Source organism: Anabrus simplex, chromosome 3 (assembly GCF_040414725.1).
Source record: "Anabrus simplex isolate iqAnaSimp1 chromosome 3, ASM4041472v1, whole genome shotgun sequence".
NCBI lineage: Eukaryota > Metazoa > Arthropoda > Insecta > Orthoptera > Tettigoniidae > Anabrus > Anabrus simplex.
Genome location: NC_090267.1, coordinates 84,936,592 through 84,957,728, shown reverse-complemented (window position 1 = coordinate 84,957,728; position 21,137 = coordinate 84,936,592). Strand labels below are relative to the sequence as shown.

Sequence of the window (21,137 nt, the reverse complement as noted above, 5' to 3'; positions counted from 1 at the left end):
CCATAAAACAGATGTAGACTTGAGAAGAAACACTCACCATGCTTGCATACTTCTCTGTTATTATGGAACATACTATACTAGAACTTAAAAATAGGTATGACTGAACAATAGCGTGGTGTCGTCATAAATCAATGCTTCCTTCACCGCGCTCGTGTCGCCATCTATAAAGTGTTTATTGATGGAGTTACTATAAAAGAGATGTGGGCTAAGAGGAAACCTTCACTCCATGTGCGTGTACTTCTCTTTCATCATGGAACAGTCTCCACTAGTTCTCATCGATCTGAAACCTTTGGATAATGGGCGAGTTGAATGTGCTTTCTGTGAATACACCAAGGATGCTGACTTTAGTTGTGCAGCTTTAATTAAATTCGACAAACAAGATAAGTTAAAAAAAATTTTAAAAGACTTACAAAACAAATGTTTCGTTGTGGTGAACGGATTGGGTGAAGAGTTTAAAACTGTTTTTTCTAAACCTGTTGCTGATTTGTCAATGTACGGATGTTCGAAAGCAGCCTTGACAGCAGAAGAAACCAGTGATGATGAATACTTTCCGTGTGAACTACATCAAGAAGAAAAACAGAAATGTGCGTTATGGCATAATAAACACATGCATGATTGGCTCTCTAAAGAGAGTAATGTTATGCGTATGGTGAGTGCTTCTATAAACAAATATCGTCATAGTGGACTTAAATCATTCAACACTCTGGACTGGTGTTATATGCCTGATGAGATTCTGATTTCGCTTGCTGATCATCAACTTCCTTTTCTTTGGAACATACTGCCAGATGAATTCAAGGAAAAACATCCTGAATATGAATATTGTTATGAACATTACTTCAACAACGATCCAAACGCTACTACTCAAATAGATGGTACTCCCAGTATGAAGAAGGACTGTCGTATGTGTAAACAAAAAAAAGGTGAAGGAGATGTATTATAATAGTCCTTGCTGTCCAAAGGAATAAATAATAAAAAAGATGGTGTAATTATGTTTATATACACATTTTTTGTATATGTGTCTTGATTAAATAAATATCATATAACCTCTTTTGTGTATTATTTATTTCACCACCTTCCTTATTGTTAAAATAAAAACAAGCAATATATATAAATTTATTATTTTTATTTTTACAAACTAGCTCTTTTACATTTAATTACATATATAATCACTTCATTTATACTTTAATAACAATCAAATAGGTACACAAATAATTTATTAGTTCCTGTACATACATTTTAATTAGTACATGAAACATCATACTTCTTATACTTCTTTACTATCACCATCAATGCGGTAATGACCCCACGCTAAAGTTGAAATACCATCTGATTGTATGTATCGTTTATCATCATCTGGTGTTAAAACTACTTTGTTTTGACACACAGTAAACACATGATGAAGATTTGATTGTATAGAATACTGATTTTTCATCATATGCTTATTTTCTCTGAAACACTCCTCATAATCATCTATTGTCAAATTCGCTGTAGATTTTACACCTTTGGCTTTTGTTACAGTTTTCTTTTCTGTTTTTATAGCATACATTTTTGCTCTAAGTCCAATAAATTTACAAAACAACACACCTGACAATTCATCCTTCATGTAGCCTATTTCACGTCTATTCATTCTAGGAATTCTGTAAGGATTATCCTCTGAATAGTCTCCTGTATCAAACCATTCAGCAATATCTTCCTTTATATCTGCGTAAACATCCTTAGTTTTTATATGATAAATAAGGCTATCTGTATCAGTATACACTAATGTAAGGTCTCCCTCCTTTGGATACTTTTGCTTCATGTACGCATAATGAAAATCAACTACCTTTGTTTTAGATAAGTCTAATATCGTCATTCCTACAAACATTGGTTTATCGCTCTTGACTATCACCCTTTCCATTTCAATAGCTGCACACGATTCATCAAAAATGACTCATTTCTTAAAGGTAGGTTGCGCTATTAAACGCCCAGCACCAAAAGGTCCATCCCAACGTGTTGTCAATTTAACATCCCTAAACTTTCTCACATTCATTAGTGTGCGACCAAAAACGGAATTATTCATTAACTTGAAAAAGTTTTTATCAAGATCGTTTGTGCTTTGCTTACGTTTTTCTGTATTCAATTCAATGTAAGGTTTCATCCAAGGAGCTTGATTAAATTGTAGTATTCTGTAAATTTTTAAACATTGCAAACCATACTTTAAACATTGTTTCAAGTTTCGATAATGCAACACATACCGATGTTTATTATGTAGTGTTGTCATAAGTTTAGGAAGAGCCTTTTGTGCAGGAGATTTCCTCATTTCAGGACAAAGTGGAAAATCGTTATGCCAATCATGTATTTCTCTAGGATATAATAAATCCACTTCTAAAATATAACCTATTTCAGATTCATCATCTACATTTAGCACATCAAATTCATCTACATTTTCTACCCAAGAAAAATTGCCTACTGGGAGATACTGCATCATAGCCCACCCATATAGGTTATTTACATCCAAGTACAGTAAATAAGAGTCAGGTATTTCTGGGTTGTAATCGCTCATGTATTTATTGTTAGCTTCAACATACCTATGAGCACAATATACTACTCCTCCTCGAATACCTCTTTCTACAAATTGCATCATATCCACATCGGTGATGAGTTCTATGTGAACTTTTGTTGTCTTTAGAAGCGAACTCCAAGCTAAACCAGGAGCAGTAAAATAATGAGCAGGATCCAACCCATAAGTCTCTCTGCACACCTTCCTAAAGTTTTCAAAAATATCTGCCAAAAGTAGCACATCAGTTTTCAAATACAAATCTGAATAGTCACCCAAAGTAACACAATTAAAAGTTTTCCATACACGTTGTGCTCGTTCATATTCTATCTCAGAAATAGAACTACCAGTAAGCAAACTACCAAACATATCTTTTGGTGGTAAACTTCTTTCATCTAATACGCTTATTTCCTTTACATATTCGTAAGGAAAAACACCTTTTTGACACATCAATTCGAAATGAACAGCGTCTGGAAAATATTTCCGCGTGATATGTTTAGCATCATTGTTCATGTACAAAGCACATTTCTCTAATGAACTGCCTAAGAAGTTGAATGAATCAAGAAATCGTAATTGCAACGACCTGAAAGCTTTACTATCAACAACAGGAACAACTTTAGTAAACGACTTATAGCGTTCTGTATTAGTAGGTATTAATGTTACCCTTCCTGGATTAAATACCTCACTCGCATTATCATCATTCTCCTCTACCTCTACAATCTTCTCACACAATTGTTTGATAATAAAATGACTATCGTATCCACTCAAATTATGAAAAAAGACTGGTATGTAATTCGGTAAGGTGTACTGTAGATTACAACACTGGTGACTAGCACCACGAAATTTTCCAGTTAAGTGGTCATGATCTTTAACTTTAACATCTGTTGCGACAAACTCTTTTCCGCAAATATGACAAGTAGTTGCTCCTAAATATTCTTCTTCCTGATCTCTATTAAGTTCCTCTTTCGGAACTACTTGAACATAATAATGTGCTATATCTTGAACAATACTAGATAATTCTCTAACAAACCATTCGCAACAATCGTCTCCGCGATATAAATTAAATCTACTGTATGTTTCATTGTAAGAACAATGCAAATAGTAAGCGATACTGTGCGCTCTGTGATAATTCAAGGGAGCTGTATAGGAAGTTTCATTGTTTGGCATAGCCGTGTCAATCGGGTTCAAAACGCATTCGATGTCAGCATAAATAGTAAAAGGAACTATTTCTTTATGTTTATAATGAATGAACTTGATTATTTTTTCATTCTCTTTCGGCATTTCTAACTTTACAGGATTAAATTGACTACACGTAACCATGTGGTTATCTAGTCTGGGTTGTGTACCAAAGTATGATAAACAGCGTTCACACACATAGATCTTATGATTATGTTTGTTAACTGTTGAAGACACTAACCGAGATAGAGATTTGATCCACGAAAAATGGTATACAACGTTATCTTGTTCCGTTTGGAGCAGCAATAGGTTTACATGCTTCCTTGCAGAACCCTCTAATTTCTTTGTAATGTAAATAGGTACAATTGTAAACGGTTGATTGCTATCTTGCCCTGCATACATCCACTTTCCATTTTCATACATTACTCCATACACATTCACTGATATATCGTTTTGGTTTTCAAATTTAGACAACTTTTGCATTTCCATGGGAAATGAAATTCCTTCTAAGTTTAAAACACTTCTATAGTCTGGATATGATGATCGACGCTCGGTATGCGTTCTTGCTGGGTTAAGAGCAGCTACAATTGACCATGCAAAACAGTCGTCATCGTTGCATTGTACATTAACTACAGCTTTCTTATCCCGTATGGCTTTAGGTAATTTCAAATGGTGACCCGCATGAAATCCTACATATGAATTTATGTTTATTCGCAGTTCCAACAGCGACTTAAGAGCCCACCCAGAATCTCTCTCTGGATAGCGACTCAATTTGGTTAAGGTCTCTTGCACAACATTTTCTTCATACCAGTCTCGTAAATCTGTTGCAATAGTAATAATATGATTTTTGGTGTTGGTGTGAAGTTTAGTTGTCTGATCCGAACTAGGCAATATGTGTTCAGATATCAATGATGTGTTTACTTTAAGCGCACTGCTTTCTAACGCTTTTTGCACATACTTTTTAAACCATATGTAACACCTTTCCAAAAACAATTTAGGATCCTTCAACTCACAACTATTTCTAATTGACCCTGTAAACATACGCGTCCTGTAACTAGTTTCTAGTAATGTCCAAGCCATACAACATTTTTCTACTCTTACAGTTACTTTGCTTAAACAATTGTTTTGTATACAATTCTTTAGACTGTCAACTAGATTTACCCAATATGTATTCAATTCATTTGTATTTTCAATTAACGTGGGTTCATAGATTGAAAGATGAGTTGATGGAATAACGTCTACAGACACATTCAACCCTCTGTCCAAACCACATTGTTCTAACATACTCTCTACGGAGGTGTATGTGTCACTTAAAAATTCTTCAAATTTATGATTGTTTGTTACATTATCCAAAGAAAAGGAAAGTTCTTCTGACAACCTCAAACGTTTTGGTTCCATCATTGTTTACCTAATTTCTCTATTTTTAATAAAAAACAGCAATAACAGTTATGTACATCCGCATGAATCCACCATTGCGGAAGGAATGTATAATGCTACTAGAATAAGGAATTAGTTTCAAATCACACTTGTTCTCAAGACTTCATAACAAATGCTAATGATATACCTTACTGTACATATCAATAAACATTAATACATTTGACATAATTTCTTTACTTTAAATAGACAGTAATGACAGTTGCTGTACACAGTATGTACATCCGTATTGTAGTTCAATAACTGTTTTTGAATCCACGAATACGGGGAATGTATAACGTCACAAGAACAGTGAATTAGTTCGGAATCACACTCATCTTGAAGACTGCATAACAAATGCTGTTGATATATCTTACTGTACATATCAGTAAACACTATCACATTCGATTCAAACCTTAGAGTTTTGTAGTTATAACCAGATATTATTAAAAAATGAGCATTTTTATCCAACCCTGGAGTCTGTAATATCACACGTAACACACACTCATCAACATTTTTCCTGTGCTCTTGATAGTATTCTTTCGAAGAATCTGATGTGTATACAGTAAACGTTAAGGGTGTAATATTGTTTAACCAACAGTCTTCTTCTTCTTCTTCTGCCTTACAACCCTCAAGACATGAAGAAACTATAACTAACTGTTCGATTCCTTCTCTCTGTCTTACACTTATATGCTTATATTTCATATTTTAGGCACACATATAAACAAAAAACAGCTTAGGCACACATATAAACACAGCTAAAAACTATGGTAGATAAAACATAGGTAGGGAAGATTCTAGCGCCTTCCCCCTATACATGCATGAACAATGTTAAAATATTAAAGCAAACATTTTAAACTTTCTATTTAACAAAATCTACCTCGTTACGTGAATTTATTTTGCCTTTATATATGAGCTTCAATCCCCTTTGATTTAATTCCTCCACGTCGTTATCGGTTAGTTCTTGGTACTGAGCTGGTAAAAATACTGATGTTGCCACCTCTTCGTCACCAGATTTTTCTAAAATATCTGCAACAATTCGCCTCCCGTACCGAGTTTTAACAGCTCGGTACGAGAGTACATTGTAAACTTCATTGACCGCTAATTGATCTAGCGGTCTATACTCGCTTCCTCTTGATTTGGATAAAGTAGAAAGTTTCTTCAACAAGTCCATTACTTGATAGCAAACAGTTAAATCACACTCTGAAACCAAAAAAAAGAAATCCTAATATTATCCTCTCTATTCAATCAAGTTATAACTTATTACATTGCGTTACAAAGAAACAGAGAGAAAAACTTACCAAAAGATTAGGTGTGAATCAAATCTCTGGTCAATCCCGAACAGCGCGAGCAGCAATCAAGGATATATGTAATAGATCACTGATGTACACAAGCAAGGTTGCAGAACCAGCGAATACGTTTCCACAAACGAATGCTGGCTATATATATACTAAACTCATCGCAGCAGGAGAGCGCACGTGCAAACCAACTCAGCGGGAGGGCGCACGTGCATGCATGTTTAAAAATAGGAGATAAAGGATGCTGGCTCAGCGGGAGAGCGCACGTGCAAACCAACTCAGTAGGAGAGCGCACCTGCCACACACACAAAAGAACAAAGGAAGCGAGGGAAACGAGGCTGACTCAGCTGGGGGAGCGAGGGGGGAACGAGGCTGACTCAGCGGGGGGAGCGAGGGGAGGGGAACGAGGCTGACTCAGCGGGAGGGGAGCGCGCACCTGCCACACACACAGCTGCACAAAGGGGGGAAACGTAACCCCCCCTCCGCCAAGGGGGTGGAGGCCACACCCCGCCCCCACCACCCTGCACGCGCGCGCGCACGCACGCTCACCTCCCCCACAGAGACAGACCAACACACCCACCCTCCCCCCAGCACTACCCAACCCCACCAATCAGAGCAAAGCCCCGCCCCCACCCACCAATCAGAGCAAAGCCCCGCCCCCACCCACCCACCAATCAGAGCACAGGCCACGCCCCCACCCCCACCCCCCAACCAATCAGAGCACAGACCACGCCCCCCGCCCACCCCCCACCCCAAAGTGGATCAGAACCGGCGTCACACCACTACTGATAATGTACCATTGGTGCTAAACTCGTATATATAAGGTGCTATGCAGTGCTCACTTTGTCAAGTCTGCGAAAGTGAGCGAAACATCAGAGCAGTTGAAATTAAACTTGTCAAGTTCAAGAAAGATCAAAAGACGAGCTTTTCAACAATTTCTGTGTAATACTGATATGGTTTTGGTTCTATAGCAGCAGTGAAATATCTGTCCCATGACTATGCTGTATAAGCCTAGACATCATGGTGATGACAAAATTGAGCAATTCTTAATTGACAGTGCCTCAGATAAAGCATACTTTAGGCCAGTCAAAATCGACACAAAAAAAATCGCTAAATTCGCAAAACATGATGTATCTTTGATTTTTTATTATGTTGTTTGGACCCATTAGAGCTATGTATACCCAAGTTTGCAACTCTCAAAAAGTTGTTAAAAAATTTTTACACGCGAAAAACGGCGAAATTTTTGGTCTTGTTTCAGATTCTGCTCTATATCTCCTAACCCATCCATTTTTCGTCGAACGCTGCCCTATACATTTTCTAAGAGCATTCAATTTGTGACAAAATAAGCCCAACTGGAGCTCTATAGGTCAATTCGTTACCGAATTACGGCACTTTGAAAATAGGCCAGTTTTCCATAAATTGTAAATTTTAGTCTTAGACCTTCTTTGGACCAAAATTGCACCAAAACCATTGATCCTATGAGTAGAACTTGCTGAATATAATTTGTAGGCAATTTAATTAGCTTTAAATTAAGCACAGAGCATGGTCTGTAAGCCTCGTAGTTCTCTCAAAATCTCAAAGAAACCCATATAAGGTAAAATCCCATTTTTCCAGAAATGTACCTAACCACTTTTTTGTTGCATGAAGTGAGATTTGAACATGCAAAACGTGTTATGATCATACAGGAGGTATGTAAGTTGAATAATTGTACATGAAAGAAAGGGACGTTGTCCAAAACTGTCCCGGTGCTGAATTGACTGGTGTGGAAGTCTGATTAAATAGCTTCCATCTATTTATGTCATATATGGGAGCAATTGGCAATATCATGGCAGGGAGCGGCCTCAAACAGCTACTTGCCACGATATATGCTGAAAACAGTGTAGAAAAAGTTATGAATGGGCACTCTGCAAGACCGGATGGACCCAACAGAATATCAATTGTTCATGAAAGGATGCTTCATCATCCGCAGATCCGACAAATTTTGGTCAGGTCTGTGGACTGACTGACAATTGAACAGGTATTGATGAGTTCAGTGAAGAGCCAGGGTGGCCTAAGCCATGGCAGAGGTATCTCTACAAGTGTGCTCTCTCGTTGGACAGGCGGGATGGTAGAGGTAGAAGGGTATTGGGATATTTCCTCCACAACAAGTAAACAGCGTGCCGATATGCGACCTACGCAAATTGAACGAGATACCTCTGACGTGAAAAAACTGAAAGCCTGGTTCAATAACCATCCACCGTTCCCATTGAAAGGTAAACTCGTATCCATTAGCAGTGGTACTGTAGGTGGCATGCACATAAATTGCCACACTGCCCAAGAAGGAGGACTGAAAGGGGTGAACCGAATTATTGGAAAAACATTTCGGAATGTTAGCATCACTAGGAAAGAAAAAGTCCTCTCTTTGGCAACACCTACAACCTCTATCAAGATCCACAAGAAGAGAGTCGATGTTGAGCCACTCACCATCTTCCTGCGCATGTGTATCATGAAACAGTCAGACCTACAGTAAAAGGCCCACTTCACATACGAGCTCGCTCCATATCCAATGGCCCTAATTTTCCAACGAAGGGATGCATAAAGGCACAAAATCAGATTTTTACGCTGCCTTCACTCAAGCCACAGAGAACGTCAGTGTGCAGGCAAAAGCATTTACTGTCGTTGATGGAGGATACCTCGTCATAAAGTCGTGTGGCATCGGAATTATTAGGTACGGGCTATCACAGCAAGCTACATAAGCAACATATTTAACCACTTTGGGAGAAATGTGTGTGTAGTCTTCGATGGGTAACCTGAGGATGGCACCCAAAAGAGCACCAAATTTGCAGAGCGATCACGACGGTATTCTGCAGAATCAGCGGAAACTGTGTTTGACATATCGACCATCATCACAGTCCCCCAAGAGAACATGCTCTCAAATGACAAAAACAAGGTTCGTCTCATTGAGCATCTCTGTTCTGCTTTTGCTCTCGAGGGAACTGAGACAAAAATATCAAAAGAAGACGCAGACTGCGATATCGTCGTGACTGCTCTGCAAAAAAGTATCTCCAATGACCACTTCATCATCTTTGGAGAGGATGTGGATTTGCCCGTGCTCCCTGGGGTCTAGGATACACCAAAACAAACGTATATGACACAGACACCCTCAACGATGTATGCTTCCGTACTTTTGTGAAGACAGCAGCCAATGCTAAAGCAAATCTGGCCCGTTTGCCCCAACCCCAGAGGCTGCGTTGTATCACCACTACCGCACATACCACCTGGTGCAAAGCAAAAGTGGTTGGGGGTGGAGAAAGAAGCCAACGACTGGGGTTGGGATTGACCTTGGCTGGACTCATCCCCATTACCAGTCGGCAAGCTCTTGCCCCCGCAGAGCTCCTGAAACTCCTCTCTTGCAAATGCAAGAAGGGGTGTAGAGGTGGCTGCACTGGCCTGAAAGTAGGACTCAGATGTTCTGTGATGTGTGCTACCTGATCAGGGGAAACGTGCCAGAACGCTGCCTTTATCATCATTCAAGAGGACGACGATGACGAGCCTCAAGACAACCCTGACGATCCACCAATACTGGAGTACCTACCTATAGGAGACGAAGAACTACCTATTGCAGAGAGCAACGAAAGTGACAGCCCAGGGCCATCATGAATAAGTTGACGAGTTTGACTATGTGTCTAATTTGATTGATTGATTGATTGATTGATTGATTGATTGATTGATTGATTGATTGATTGATTGATTGAGTTACTGTACTTTTGATTACTTATATTTATTACTTATGTTTATATTAAAGTACATTTCACCGTTTTTAAATGATTACATGCCTTCTTTTTCTTTACCAAACCAAAAAACAAAAGACAGGAAAGGTTATGGAACATTTCCGGAAAAATGCTATTTTACCTTTTATGGGTTTTTTGAGATTTTGAGTGAACAAGGAGGCTTACAGACCCCGCTCTGCACTTAATTTAAACCTAATTAAATTGCCTACAAATTATATTCCGCACGCTCTACTCGTAGGATCAATTATTTCGACGCAATTTCGCTCCAAAGAAGGTCTAAAACTAAAATTTTCAATTTTTGGAAAAACTGGCCTATTTTCAATGTGCCATAATTCGGTAACCAATTGACCTACAGTTGGGCTTAATTTGCCACAAATTGAATGCTCTTATAAAACTTATAGAGTAGCTTTTGACAAAAAATCATGGATTAGGAGATGTAGGGCAGAATCTGAAACAAGTCCAAAAATTTCACGGTTTTTTGTGTGTAAAAATTTTTCCACAAGTTTTTGAGTTGTAAACATGGGTATACATAGTCCTATGGGTCCAAACAACATACTAAAAAATCAGATACATCATGTTTTGTTAATTTATTGTCGATTTTGACCGGCCTGTCTGCCAACTTTACAAAACCAAAAATCAGGAGATTCTGATATGAAAATCAGGAAAAATCAGGAGATACAATTGGTCAAAACTGCTTATTATTCTACATGTCAAGTGCAATATAGGAGTACTATGATATATATTATAACACTTGTCTCAAAACCTGACTATTGCTATACGAGACTACAAGGCTAAAAATTACACATCTCTATTCCTTCACAGGAAGTATGTGAATGAGAAGTTCGTTCTCTGATAAGCCTTCCGAAAATAGTATGAACTCATGTTCAATATGTGTGAATCAGTCATGCATTCAGATGCCATTATTTAGCAAATGCATAGATTACTATATTGCATCACGCGCCCGCACGATTATACAAAGCGCAAAGCTATTTTTATCAAGTGATAAATTAAAATTCACCAGAAGTGTTTCCAAATGGCTCCTAAAATCTCTAGAAAAGTCACAAGTCACTATCTTTGAAATTCTGTCACTAAATTACTAAAATAGAAACCAAATCTAGCAACTAGTCTCTAGAATCAATTAGACTGATGTGAACGAACACTAACATAGCATGCAAGAACAAGAAATTTACGATCGATATACGTATCGTGATATACAGGTTTCAATAAACATGGCACATTCGCATGCATTTCTCGTATTAATAAACGTCTATATTTCATTTGAAAGTAGCCAATGAGCGAAGGACTTCCAGCTACTGGCGTGAAATGCTGAAATGGCACAATTTGAAAACAAATGTTTGAATAAGCTAAAATCGGGAGAAATAATAGAATTATTGTAAGGCGGGAAATACTGTCGAAAATCAGGAGCCTCCCGCCTAAATCGGGAAAGTTGGCAGGTATGTAATGAAAGTTGAAAGTGATAATGAATGTGCAGTTGAGGAGTTTAGAACACAAAGCAATGGTGAAGATGCAGACAGTGATATCTGTAAAGAAGATGAAGACAACTTGAATCAATACCATCTCTGCTAACAAATGGTGACAAACTTTCTTGAGTTGCTGGCCGGTGTATTACCCTCACTCACACAGACAACGTATCAGGTGATGATTCTCAAGAAATAGATTTCTTCCTATGTTTATTCACCCCTGCTTTTATTCAGATTATTGTGCAGTCTATGAATGAATACCATATTTATCCTTAGGCAACAGCAACTGTAAGCCGACCCCCGAGAAATCAGAAACAAAAATTTAAAAAATATATTATTAATGAAGCAGAAATGGTTGAGTTGAAAATTTCTTTTGAGAAAACAGAAATTATGCCATCTTTTCAAGTTGACACTTCACGTATTATGCTAAATAATACTCAGAAAATAAAGGCTGTAGACAAATTTAAATACCTTGGTGAGATTGTAACTTGGAATGCTAACAAAAAAGCATCCACAGATAGTAGAACTAAAAATTGAGACGAGCACAACAAATTACCTGACCGAGTTACAAGAAACCGTCTCTTTTGATTAATGCTAACTTTCGACATTATTACTCTGTCATTAAGCCAGAAGCAACATATGAAAGTGAAACATTATTTAAACTGAATACCCAATCAACAACAGACAATCTGCAGAAAGTCGATAGAAGAATTCTTCGGACAACTATTAATAAAAAACACAAGATTGATGGCCAGTGGAGACTTTTGCCAAATTCAGTACTTTACAAGGAAAGTGAATAGATCATTGACACTATGCAAAAATAGAGGATTGCATTCTTTGGACACATATACCACTTACTGAATACTAGACTCCTGAAACAACTTTTTGATTTCTTTTGTAATAGTAAAACAAAAACACATGGTTTAAAGAAATACAAATGGATTTAGATGAATTGAAAATTACTGAAGATCAAATTGAAAATAGAGAAGAGAAACAGATTGTCTGACTCGTTGGCTGAATGGTCGGCATACTGGCCTTCGGTTCAGAGGGTCCCGGGTTCGATTCCCGGCCGGGTCGGGGATTTTGATCACTTCTGATTAATTCTTCCGGCTCGGGGTCTGGGTGTATGTGTCCGTCCCAACACTCTCCTCATCGTATTCAGGCAACATACCACACTACCAACCACCACAGAAGCACGCAATAGTGATTACATCCCTCCATTTAGTGTTGGCGTCAGGAAGGCCATCCAGCCGTTAAACAGGGCCAAATCCACATGTGCAACGCACATGCGACCCTACAGGTTTGGGAAAAATGGTAGGAAAAGGAGAAGAAGAGAAACAGATTCTAAACAACAAGTACACAAGACTATCACTAAAAACATCGCAGCATAAGCAGTATGTTATATTCATCCAGAATGAAGAAGTTTTTGGAAAGGAAAAAGTTGTCAAGTGTTAAAAACTGACCTTATTCTTTGAAGACTTGTAAAAGGTTTGATTTTGGTGCACCAATGTGGGCATAAACAGTGTAAATAAATAAATAATAAATAATTAAGCACATAAAACATGAAGAAATTTTCTGCCATATAATCAGAAATAAGGCTTTCTGCAGATGATGTTATACTGTATAAAGTAATAAATAAGTCACAAGATTGTGAGCAACTGCAAAAAACCTCGAAAATGTTGTGAGGTGGACAGTAGGCAATGGTGAAAAGTCAGGATGAGAGTTTTACAAAGAGGAAAAGTTTTAATTGCTGCATTCATGAGGTGAAAGTTCTCCATGGGGATTGCTGTATGTTAATGTAAGGAAGAAAGATCTTCATTGGGGTAATCACATAAACAGGATTGCAAATAAAGGTTACAGATCTCTTCATATGATTATCTCAGGGTATTTAGGGGTTGTAATAAGGATGTAAAGAAGATGGCAAATAAATCTCTGGCAAGACCACAATTAGAGTGGTTCCAGTGTATGGAACCCTCATCAGGATTACTTGATCAGAGAACTGAAAAATGTCCAAAGAAACAGCAGTTCAATTTGTTCTGGGTGATTTCTGACAAAGGAATAGTGCTTTGAAAATGTTTCAGAGTTTGGGCTGGGAAGACTTGGGATAAAGGAGATGAGCTGCTCAACTAAGCTGTATGTTCCGAGCTATTTGTGGAGACATGGCATAGAATGATGAATAATATGCAATAAGTTTCATATTGTTCCGTATTGAAATACAAATTACAAGCTGGAAAGTGTAAAGCTAGAATGGTTCCACCTATTCAATACATTATTAATATAAAGGCTACATTAAGTTGGGACTAGTTTCGATCTTTCCATAAGACCATCTTCAGCCAAAAAATATATAAACTTGACAAGTCAATGATACAGAAACATATGAATGTTAAAATAAGGTTGTACAACAAAATTAAAATTGAAAGTCTTAGTTGTTGTAGACTGCCAAATTAAAATTGTGTTACAGTCCTGCTGAAACATTAAATAAAGTTTCACTTTCTTACTCTTGTGGTTTAAAATAGTTTGGTACGAAATTACATGAATAAAATTTGCATCATAATACATAGCTAGCTGTAGCTTGTTTAGAAAAGAATTAAAATTATGTCCAGTTCTGGTTACACTTCCTTAGTCTTGTGATTTTAAATACATGTAATACAGAGACACACGGATGATTTTTGTCATAAAACAAAGCTTATGGAGATTGACTGTTGCTTAATTTAGAGTAGAATGGAACCATGTAACATTCCATTAGGGATGCCTTGATATATTAGAAGAAAGTACAAATTTGATGACGATGATACTTGTTGTTTAAAGGAGCCTAACATCGAAGGTCATCGGCCCAAAGTACAAATTTGAGTAAAGTATGTTTATATCAGAAATAACAAAGGTATTTTCACAGTTTCACCTATTAAATACAACCCACTATTCTGTGGTTACATTTATAAACAGCTATATAGATTAATGGTACATGTTTCGCCCTATCTAGAGGGCATCTTCAGCCTTTAGTCAAACTTAAATTTTAAACTTAAAAAAACATTAAATAAAAAAGTGAAACAAGAAAGTAGACAATTAACACTGTAAAGCTAAAACTAGAATACAAAGTCATTTGAAATATGGACAAGACTAAATTAAAACATCTGATGATAAAATAGATTAAAATAGATTAAAATAGATTAAAAATCAACATCAGTTTAAAACTATGCTTCTGAAGTTAAGCTTTGTTTTATGACAAAAATCATCAGTGTGTCTCTGTATTACATGTATTTAAAATAACAAGACTAATAAAGTGTAACCAGAACTGGACATAATTTTAATTCTTTTCTAAACAAGCTGCAGCTTCATCTGTCCATGACGTGTGGTACTTGTATATTTTCAAGCATGTAATTCCAATATAGTCACCAAAGATCTTGCCCATAGTTAAAATTTGTGTCCAAACTGAATACAAATGAGCATTTGTACAAAATATAATTTTTTTTGAGTCGTGAAATCCATATTTAGTGCATCATAAATAATAATGGGTGAGATCCCTAAGTTTCTCAAACCATCACAAAGAACGAATTTAAAGAACTCCAGTCAGAACAGAACACAGAACAAAGTGAACGAGATATGGTGGAACAATGAAATTAAAACAATGTACAAAAAGAAAACCCAGTTGAACTTGCAACTGTATAAGGTTCATTTTGCAGTAGCACAAGATCTGGCCCCTTTAGAATGGTACTCAATTCAGCTATATATAGAATACAAATTAACGTACTTACTTAATAAAAACCAAATGGCACTAGATAAGAAATTGAAGCATCCACAAGATTCTAAAAACACAGTCTTTTAAACAAAACAGAACAGATGATTATAAGAATGGTTTAACGTACATTAATATGCCCACATTAATGAACCTGACAAATGTACAGTTCATAAGTTGTGAATTTAATTATGGTCCATATTGACAATATTGATCACTATCAAAGGGTAAGAAGCGTCCCTTCGATAGAAATGTACAGTTTACAGAAAGAGAGATGGAACTTCTAGAACTTCTAGAACTTCTAAATAAAGGTCCAAAATATAACTGGCCTAATAAAAATAAAGAAGTAGATGTTATTAATACTGTAGCAAAGGCAGAGGCGAACATATCTAAACTTCCGCATGAAGTACAGAATGACGTAAGGTCAGAAAGAAGAAATTACCTGGGTGAACTAAAGAAATAAACACTATGTTTGATCCTAGACAACAGGCATTAATAAAAAATATAAAAACAAAAATAGAAGAAGCTGATAAAGGGGGGTCAATTGTTTTATTAAATAAAAACACATACATCCAAAAAACAGATGAATTTTTCAATGATGATAATTAGACTGTGATGAGTAAAGATCCATTGGTGAAAGTGCAACGTAACTTAAAGGCTTTAATTAAGAAATCAACTTTTCTTTTTACTGAGCAGGACTAGCAGAATCTTATCAACATGAACCCTAACATCCTAGTGGCAAGAGCCTTGCCTAAGGTTCATAAAAATAGATATTCCAATATGTCCAATCATTAATTGTCGTAACAGTCCGACATACGGTTTCCAAATCCATTCACAATTTTCTGAAAAAGCATTATGTATTTAATAATAAACAACCCCTTAAAAACTCTATTAATTTTTGCGACGTTTTGAATAAGTTTATTTTGCATCCAAATCAAGTAATATTCTGACTGATGAAACCATCAATATTATTTAAGATAATACCTGTAAACATAGCAGTCTTAGCAAATTAGAAATTGACAAATTTATGAAGATTCGTATTGAATAACAACTATTTCTCTTTTAGTGGAAGAATATACAAAAAAAATTGTTTAGCCATGGGTGACCCAATTTCAGGCATCCTAGCTGACATTTTTATGGACAAAATTGAGCACACTAAAATAAAGGCAAATATTAAAGGTATAACTTTATGGTTAAGGTATGTGGACAACACATCTGTAATTATAGATAAAGAAGTCACCAATAGTAATGAAATCTTGGAGAGCTTAAATAACATTGACCCCAACTTGAAATTCACTAAGGAAGACGAGACTAATTGTTCACTAAACTTTTTGGATATAACAGTTACATGTATAAATAACCCCTTCGAATTCCCAATCTACAGAAAGCCTACATAATCAATAATAACCATAAATAGCTTATCATTACACCCTATTTCACATAAACAAGCATCCTTCTATAGTTTAATCTATAAAGCTCTAAAAATTACTATGTCCCCTAAAAATTTAAAAATTGAATTAAACTACACAAGAGATCTTGCAAGACTTAATGGATTTAAATGGTCAATCGACTAATTAATAAAATTCAGAATAGGATGTCCACAAATCTAGTGCCAGACAAAATTTAAAAAATAAATTATGCCTCTTCCACTTATAATAACCCAGCTATCCACCAGATCACAAATGTATTTAAGAAACATAATTCCAATTTAGGTTTCTGAACAACCAACATGAACCAGACCTTATTTTTTAATCATAATAAAGTCAATCATAGCAATAACCGATATACGGGATCCGGAGTGTACAGATTGACATGCTAACAATGCAGATTTTCATATGTCGGACAGACCGGAAGGACCTTTTTTGCAATACAGTAGAAGTCCTCTATAGCAAGTACGGCATATAACGAGAACTCCGTTATAGCGACGACTTTTTTCTGTCCCTTCAAAATTCCTATATTGAACTGTGTATCGTCCTTCGATTACAGCGAGAACCCTATCATTGGCGCATCCGTTATTACGAGCGATTAAGCGTGCGCGCGTTTTCTGCTACCGATATTTATGCACCACAGTGATGATATTGCATGGGATCGATTACCTTCGGCATCGTTTCCTCGCTATGTGCACTAGCGATTTCTCTCGTCGATATTCAAAGGCGATGTCAGAGTCGATTAGTGATACCCGTCGACAGCTGTTCCGTAAAGAAAATTAGAAATGAAAGAGAACATATTTTCGTAATAAATGCGTAAATAACGTGTCCGATAACGGTTGCTAAATAGTTAAAAATTAAGGCTGACTAAACGACCGCTTAATTTTGAGGCTAAATACTGCAATTAAGTAAGAATGGGATACACCTCGAGATATGGCCGAGTGCTGGATTGATTTCAGAGGTTAGTTTATATTTTGTCGCGTCTGGTTAAATTACGGAAAGGCTATTATGAAAATTTATAGCAAGAAAGTTATAATTTCTCTACTGGCGCTTGAAGTGTGTTGTCATCATACGTATAGTACGATTAAGTTCGGATACGTAATGCTGTTTGAATAAGAAAACTGAAACGTTTGCAACAAAATGCGATCGATCATCTTCGGTACGGTATAGTTTTTTCACTTTGTGCATTTGCGAGCTCTCTCGTTGACATTCAAAGGCGATGTTGGAGTTGATTAGTAACACCCATCGACTGCTGTTCTCTAAAGAAAACTCGAAATGAAAAAGGATAACATGTTTTCGTAATAAATGCGTAAATAACGTGGCCGATAGCAGTTGTTAACTCGTTAAAAATAAAGACTGAAGTAAACGATATCTTAATTTTAATGTTATATACGGAAATTAAGTAAGATCAGGTAGCAGGTAGGGACCCTCCTCGGAGGTAGCCCTGCCCAGGGATTGGCGCCCCTGCCTATGCGAGTCCCAGAGCACACTGACCCGGTGTGTAGCATCTGGTAAGGGTCCCAGCTCAGGGTTACGAGTGAAGCCCTCAACGGAATCTACAGCAGAGAAGATGGACTTCTGAATGGTGGAGATTGCAGAAGAGGCAGCCCAGTGCTTAGGGAATAATGTAAGTACGCTTGGCATCAGCAGCGTCTGTTTCCCATGTCAGGGGCGGTTGCAAGGGCGTCTGTTCCCCATGTAAGGGGCGGCCTAAATAATTGCTGGCAGTAGCTCTAAAATGCCTTTGGGAATGGCGACCCCATTGTAATCAACGCTCCTGAATAAGATTCGAAGTGGCCAACCCTGAAGGCGTTTAGTCTTCACCCCTAGTAAATTTCTTTACTAGTTCGCATACGATGATAAACAACGACGCAGATGTCACTACCCCAGGGAGTATCCAATCTCCCGTCACCAATGGTGGCGCATTCAGGCCTTCGGATTCTGGGGAGCCTGACGTCATCGTGCGGGGAAAGTCGGAGTTCCCCAATATCACCAACCTATTGAGACCCAAAACTGTCACATACTTTGGAACCATCAATATTCAAACCCTCTGTAAGACCGGAAAACTCAAGCAATTGACCGACATCCTGCATAAGCGCAAAATTGCAATAATAGCAGTCCAAGAAACCCGATTTACTGATGATGTGGCTTTTGAGTCAGAAGGTTATAGAGTAATCAGCGGAAACCAGCGTCTAAGAACACATATGGCTCCAGCGTTTTTGGTACAGCTTTTTTAGTACGACGTGATATAATGGATTCTGTCATTGGATTTACATCAGCTAGCGAACGCATCTCTGTGTTATCTCTAAGATGTGGCAACAAGGGATACTCTATTGTAAATGCACATGCTCCAGTTAATGATGACAATAAGAAGAACCCTAAAAAGGCCCAAAGTTTCTGGCAGACGCTAGAAGACGAGATCAGTAAGATCCCCGGTCACCATGTCAAAATACTCGTAGGTGACTTCAACGCTCAACTGGGAAAAGAACGACAGTACCAAGATATACTGGGGCCTTCAGCACATAGACGAACAAACACTAACGGCAAGCGCTTAATTGAACTGTGTAGATTATATCAGTTGAAGATCATGTCCACAGTTTTCCCCAGAAAGCCAAAATACCAGACCACCTAGCAATCACCGAACGCAGCTATAGGATCATTTCAAATCGATCATGTTGCAATCAGTGTAAAATGCAGGAAAGAGATCATGAATGTCAGAGTTCGTAAAGGTTGGAATGTTGATTCTGACCATTTCTTCAAACAAATAAAGACCAGATTACTGTCCAAACGAAATATACCTTCTACCACAGTTCCACTAAGGATTGATCCCCAATTCCTGTCGGAGAATAAAGAACGTTTTGCAACTGACATCTTGCAGAAAGATATGAAAGATTGGAACCAACTGAAGTCCACCATATGCAAAACGACCAATAACCTCGGACAACCTCGAAGGAAGAGACGACATAGATGGTGGAATACTGAATGCGATCTTGCAGTTGATGAGCGCGCCGCAGCGTGGACGAAGTGGTACTCGACTAACCGAAAGGAAGACTGGGAAAATTTCAGAATAATGCGGAAACTGTCGAGTAAGACCATCAGATGTGTGAAAAGATCTTACGATCGGTCAAGACTGGAGAAGTTAGATGAAGAATTCAAAATGTACAACACCAGAAACTTTTTTCGGACCTTCAAAGAGGAACTCTCGGGTTATAAACCACAATGTCTTCACTTTAAGAATACGGTCGGGGAGTTGGTCACCTGTAACCGCCGGAACGTGGAACTTTTGGCAAACTACTTTGAGCAGCTGCTCAATTGCGAAGAGCCCACAGAAAGATTACCTGTTGAAGACCCTCCAGAGATACACCTCCCATCTAACCCACCAACAAAGCGGCAAGTTGCTAATGCCATCGGACATCTTAAGAACTGCAAGGCACCCGGGGAAGATGGCATCATTGCGGAAGCTCTAAAAGCAGGTGGAAATACGATCACAGACGCCATACACCAGATCTTGATCGACTGCTGGGAGACTGGCAGGATCCCTGATGACTGGAAATCAGCTATCATACACCCTTTACATAAAAAGGTGACCGCAGGGATGTCAACAACTACCGAGGGATATCTCTGCTGTCAGTAGCATACAAAGTGCTGTCAAGGATTTTACTGGACAATGTAGAAAGCCAATGTGATCGAACGATTGGTGAATATCAAGGAGGATTTCGGCGGGGACGGTCCTGTACCGAGCAGATCTTCAACCTAAAAACCATTCTCCAACTAAAACAAGTAAGGAGTATGAACATCGCTGTGGTTTTCGTCGACTTTAAAAAAGCTTATGATTCCATCGACCGCCAGACACTCTTCTCCGTACTGCAAGAACGAGGTGTTGATTACAACACACGCAGCCTCATCCAACAGACTCTTACGGATACAACATCTAAGGTGAAGTTCAGGGGAGAACTATCTCGGAGTTTCAAGATATAAACTGGAGTACGACAGGGTGATGGCCTCTCACCCATTCTGTTTAATCTAGTGCTTGATAAAGTCATCAAGGACTGGGAATGTACACTGAGGAATCTAGAAATCAAACCAGTTACCATTGGAGCTGGGACCCGAAAGATTGAGATCAGGTGCCTAGCATTCGCAGATGACATTGCAATCCTAAGCAACAACTCTAAGGATGCTGTTATTGCTATTGAAGCCCTGCACGAGACAGCGGTGAGGGCAGGTTTACACATATCATACAACAAAACTAAGTACTTTGAGACTCGGCATCCCGGAAACCCCCCTTTGACGACCATACATGGAA

The 21,137-nt window shown here is 37.9% G+C and overlaps 1 protein-coding gene across 1 annotated transcript in view; it reads right to left on the bottom strand.

The window, feature by feature from the left end:
* LOC136866665 (transforming growth factor beta receptor type 3) overlaps positions 1–21,137 on the bottom strand; it is a 310,806-nt gene that overhangs the window by 99,635 nt on the left and 190,034 nt on the right. The window lies entirely within an intron of this gene.